Source organism: Panthera tigris, chromosome D2, assembly GCF_018350195.1.
Source record: "Panthera tigris isolate Pti1 chromosome D2, P.tigris_Pti1_mat1.1, whole genome shotgun sequence".
In the NCBI taxonomy this organism is placed as follows: domain Eukaryota; kingdom Metazoa; phylum Chordata; class Mammalia; order Carnivora; family Felidae; genus Panthera; species Panthera tigris.
This window is the reverse complement of record NC_056670.1, coordinates 62653637-62659418: the sequence shown is the minus strand read 5'-3', so window position 1 is coordinate 62659418 and position 5782 is coordinate 62653637. Positions and strand designations below refer to the sequence as shown.

General features: G+C 44.6%; 1 non-coding gene across 1 annotated transcript; it reads left to right on the top strand.

Moving 5' to 3' along the window:
- Nucleotides 1-280: 280 nt before the first annotated feature.
- Nucleotides 281-447, top strand: LOC122232168. Its single transcript, XR_006209527.1, has one exon. It is a non-coding gene; the product is annotated as a U1 spliceosomal RNA (small nuclear RNA).
- Nucleotides 448-5782: the final 5335 nt, after the last annotated feature.

Sequence of the window (5782 nt, the reverse complement as noted above, 5' to 3'; positions counted from 1 at the left end):
TATCCATCTTGGTTAGACACTGGATATAAGTAATTTAATTACTAGTCCCCAAGATTCTACCTTGCGTCTGGCTCTCAACTAGGCACCAGAATGGAGATATGAACAAGAGAGATACAAAGATTGTATACATGATGCTAACAGTTTAATTAGAAAGAGACACATCAACAATCTTTAAAGAGCTGATTATATTTAGAATTGTTAGAAGTGCTATTTACCAAAAAAAGCACATGTGAGCACACACACACACACACACACACACACACACACACACACACAGGATATACTCACCTGACAGGGGAGATGCCATGATCACAAAGGTGGTTTTCCCAGAGCAAGTCTTATACACTGCACTCCCAATGTGCTGAGCCCTGTGATTTCCCCAAATGTGGGAAACGCGACTGTATAATTTGGAGGTGGGGTGGAGGTGGGACTGAGTTCCTGCTTTCTCATGTTTTGTTCTGGCCAGAGAAAGAGAGCTTCATTTTCTGCTTTGGTGTGGGTTTTCTTTTTAAGCCTAAGCCCTTTTTGGCTCATTTTTGAAGGAAACAAATTTGTTTCAGAAGATGAAAAACAAAAACAAAATCGAACACAAGATTTTATGAAAACACATCACATGGGATGCCTAAGTGGCTCAGTTGGTTCAGTGTCTGATTCTTGATTTTGGCTCAAGCCATGATCACAGGTTCGAGCCCTGCACGGGGCTCCACAGCACAGAGCCTGCTTGGGATTCTCTCTCTTCCTCTCTCTCTGCCCCTTCCCTGTTCATGGGTGCTTTCTCCCTCCCCCATCTCAAAATAAATAAATAAAACTTCAAAAAAAATGAAGAAAGCACATCATAGATGGGGGTTGTTTTGGCTGGTCAAAAATCTCAAAGAAAACTCTCCTAAGTGAATTTTCAAACTTACAAATGAGTAAGGCTTTGCACAGTCTGTTCCCTCTGCCTGGAACTCCTCTTTTCCCTGAAGACAGCCAAGGACCTAAGGTGAGAGAAAGCCTGATAAAAGTGAATGGCAGTGAGCCTGAGGATAGTGACGGAGGAGGAAGGGGCCTCAGGTAAGGGGTCAGGCGGCCCTTAGAAGAGTGTGACAAGGATTCACTGACCACATGAAGTTTGGACTTGATTTTCAGAACAGAGAAGCAACTTAAACATTTTAAGGTGAATCACATGCTTGAATTTGCAATGTAAAAAGATGCCCTCTTTGGAGAATGGTGCCTGGTAAAAGAGCAGGTTTGGGACAATTTGAAGATCATCTCAGCAACTACTTTGCATCAAGAGCCTGTTATATGACAGGCAGTACATTCTGTGTATATTAACTCTCTTAACCTTTGTCTCCATTCTGTGTGGAGAGATTCAGGGCTGGGTTCATGGGCATGCTGCAAAGGGCCCCCCACTTAGCTCAGTCAGAAAAGTGCCTGACACCAAGAAGGGCTCTGTACTGGGGGTTTAAGGCTCTGTGGTGTCTGACTTGAAATTCCTAGTAATTTGGTCATGGATTATCTAATTTAAAATTTAATGTTATTTATTTTTGAGAGAGAGACAGAGAGAGAGAGAGAGCATGACCAGGGGAGGGTCAGAGAGAGACGGAGACACAGAATCCAAAGCAGGCTCCAGGCTCTGAGCTGTCAGCACAGAGCCCGACACGGGGCTTGAACCCACGAACTATGAGATCATGACCTGAGCTGAAATCGGATGCTTAAACGACTGAGCCACCCAGGCACCCCAAGTCATGGACTGTATTTTGTAAGAGGAGTTCAATGGGAAAATGGAGCATGCACAGGGGCTAAGAGCCTCAGCTCCCACAAGGTCCTGCTACCCCCAGGCTGTCTGCCTCGCTGGGTTGGGTTGTCAGCACCTTCTCCCAGCACCCTGGGCCCCACCAGACCTCCCCCACTTTCTCCCGGCCCCATGACCACTGACACTCTCCCACCGGGCAGTGACCAAGAAGTATAGGCCTGGAAAGACTTGCACCCCCCCATCATCCTTTGTCCTAAGCAGAGGCTATCCCTCCTCTGGAGCGTCAGATGGAGCTCAGGCACTTGGTGGCCACTGTCCCTGCTCACTGCCTGGGGCTGGCAGTACCACAGGGTGTTTGGTAGGCAACCTGTCAAAGACAATCTTCTCACCTACCCCAATCCAAGTACCCAGACATAACTGAGATTTAGAACTCCCTCTATGTCTGTTTATGAAATTCTGACATATAGACAGATAAATAGATAGATAATAGATAATAGATAGATAGATGAGTTCTAAATCTCAACTATGTCTCATAAGAAAATTATGGGAGCCAATTCACATGTGAACGACCTTGGGGATCTTTCAAATGGGGATGATCATATTAATAATAAGCATATTGAACACTTTATATGACTGACCTAAATCTAAGCTCATTGCATGCATTATTTCTATTTACTTTTATAACTAACCTTAAAATCTGTTACCTCCATTTGGCAGATAAAGGACCAAGTCCTAGATAGTTAAGTAACTTGCCTGAGAAAACACAGCTTCATTTGCAGAAATAAGATTTAACACCAATCTAGCTAAATTCCAGGCCACATCTCATAACCAGCTTGGGTACCAGTTCTAATCGGTCCAGCCTGCCCTTTTAACCAGTCAGGAAGACCAGAGGCAGAGAGCCTAGAAATTTTCCTACAGGTCTTACAGGGTAATAATTGGACAATCAATACTAGAACCCTGTCTTCTTCTTAATGCAAAACCCTTTGCTTTATAAATGATAACATCCCCAAGCCCTGCAGAGCCATTAACCTCAGCTTTACCTGAGAGCATTTCTGCTAACAGGCGTTAAGGACCTACTTTGTCTGTGTCCACAGCTAGCAGAGGAGTGAGATGCAGCCCCTCTTCACTAGTTCACCTTGGGAGGAACAAGAATGAGAGCCGGAGTTAAACTAGCCAATGTGTGGCACTTCCCCGAGTGCTCTGGGTCCAGAGCAGATCCCCTGATGAGTGGGACAGTGGGCTCGCCAGTATACTCCAGCACTGCCCTAGCCCAGAAACTGATGGTTTTGCTTTTGTCTTTTCTCTCTTGATATGGATGAGTGTGATATAGCTTTCCTTTCAAGGGCCATGTTGAGCTGACTACACTGACAAGGAGTCTTGAACTCCCATGTCCTCATGTTGACCCTGCCTCCATGTAAACAAGCAAGAATAAACACAAAGCAAGCAAACATACAAACAAACACAAAGGGTATAGATCGGTGCTTGTGGACCTGTAATAAATTCCAAAAAATCTTCATGGATAAACTAACTCAACTAGTAATAATCATTCATTCGTACATTCATTGATTTTTTAAAAATATGTATTTATTGCCTTTCTACTAGGTACCACACCTTGTTCTGGGTGCTGAGGATTATAGCAGGGAACAGAACAGAAAATGGAATGCTCTCCTGGATCTGATATTCTGGGTAAGAGGCGACATGATAATTAAATATATAATACGTTGAATGGTGATCAATGCTATGGAGAAAAGTAAGCAGGTAAGTACAGAAAGGAATGCTGGGGAGCATGGCAAAGTGCTATTTGTATTTATCTATCTACCTATCTATTTATTTATTTTAGAGAGAGATAAAGAACAGGAGAGAGGGGCAGAAGGAGATAGAATCTTCACCGAGCACGGAGCCTGACACAGGGCTCAATCCCATGACCCTGGGATCATTACCTGAGCCAAACTCAAGTGTGGACCACTCAAACGACTGAGCCACCCGGTACCCCTAGTGTTATTCTAATGGGGGATCAGAGAAAGCTTATCTCTGTTGTATTTGGGCAGAAACCTGAAAGCAGTGAGGGCTAAGCTACATACTGACCCAAGGGAAAACAATTCCAAAAAGCATTCCAGCAAGTGCACAAGCTCTGGGGTAAAAGCTCACTTATCATGTGCAGGGAAGCCTAAGGAAGCCAGGGTGACTGGTGCAGAGTGAGCAAGTGCAGGAAGAATAAGACCACAGAGGTGATGGTAGAAGGGCAGGGACATCACCTAAAGCTTTATAGGCCAAGGCAAAGACTTTGCCTGTATCTTTTTTTTTTTTTAATTTTTAACGTTTATTCATTTTTTGAGAGACAGAGAGACAGCATGAGCAGGAGAGGGGCAGAGATAGAGGGAGACACAGGACCTGAAGCAGGCTCCATGATCTGAGCTCAAACCCACCAACTGCGAGATCATACCTGAGCCAGTCGGACGCTTAACCAACCAAGCCACCCAGGCGCCCCTGCCTGTGTCTTTGAGATGGGAAACCACCAGAGGGTTTTGAACACAATGGTCATGTGATCTGAATAGACTCACTCTGGCCACCGTGTTGCCAGGGTGGGAATGGTGAAGACAGAAACAGGGTAGCCAGTTGAGAAATGATGGTGATGATCCATGTGAGAGCTGATGGCCCCAGTGGTACTGATAGGAGACTTGAAAAGGAGGTACGTTCAGGGTCTGTTTGAAGATAGAGCCCATAGAATTTTCTCTGAGGGTTGGCTGTGAGGAGTAGGAGGAAAAAGATGATTTCCTGAGTTTGGGCCTGAGCCATCAGCTGTGATGGGGAATAGGATGTGAGAGCTGTGTCGGACGTGTTCAGTGTGAAGTGCCTATTAGAGATCAAAAGGAGATGTTGAGTAGACAAGGTTATTTATAGTCTGCGGTTCAGGAGGGATGTCCTGGCTAGGAATAAAAATTTGTAGTTTTTAGCATATCGATTGTATTTAAAGCTATACCACTGAATAAAACCACACAGGAAAAAATGTACTCAGAAAAAAAAACCCATAATTAAAATGTGAATAACATGTTATACATATATATATATATATATATATTATACATTAGGATATATATTACAGGTATAATGTATATAATAGTTTATGAATCTTATAATAACTGCAAGATAGGAAGTATTCATCTCATTTCACAAATGGGAAGTGCAGGAAGGTTAAATGGCTTACCTGAATTAATTCAAGGAGCAAATGACAAAGTGGGGCTCTGATTCAGGACACCACACTCCCTGAGTACAACTGCCTTGATTACCGTATGCTCTGGACACCGCAGTTTTTCCTAAGTGTAAGTTCTTTTCTTGCCTGAGGTTGGGATCTGTCTTAGGCACCAATCGCCAAGTGCAAAGCATCTGAGAGAGGGTGCTGAGGATAGTGATCATTGTTTTAACATCCTTGACCCTCTTTACAGGCACAATCTCCCTCACATTCAGCCTCCCACCTCGCCAAGTATCCAGGAGGGATCTCAAGAAAGGAGGCCACCAGAATTAAATGATTTTGTTGCAGACGAAAAGGACCACAGAGTTTTATGCACCTCCCAAACCTGAGTGTTCCTGAAGTTTATAGCTGATGCAGAAAGGACAGGCTTGCCCTAGAGGCTGCTGTGAGCACAGGGAAGCAGGGCTGGTAGGAGAATGCACCTGAATCCCTGGGGGCTATGCCCGAGTGCAGCAGGGTGGCCACCAGCCCGCCCTCTCCAGGGGCGGCTCCCTCTGCTTCCTAACCTGGACAGCCTTATGGGATTCTTGTGTTTGGCTAATTGTAACTGCCTCTGTCTCGTTCCTGAATGCACCAGTTTTTACAGTGTTCACAGCTGTTAATTAATGTAGAGCTCTCTTCCTGAACAGCCGCTGGCGTCTTTAGTGAAGTTATGGATTTTCTTTCTCAATTGCTCTAGAGTCACCCCGAGGCTATTAATTTGGGCTATTAGCCGTGGGTGATTTCAAAATCCATATTGATAATGCTGGGGCTGTGGTGGCTGCCTGCTACATGGGCTGTAAGTAAACAAGCAGTAG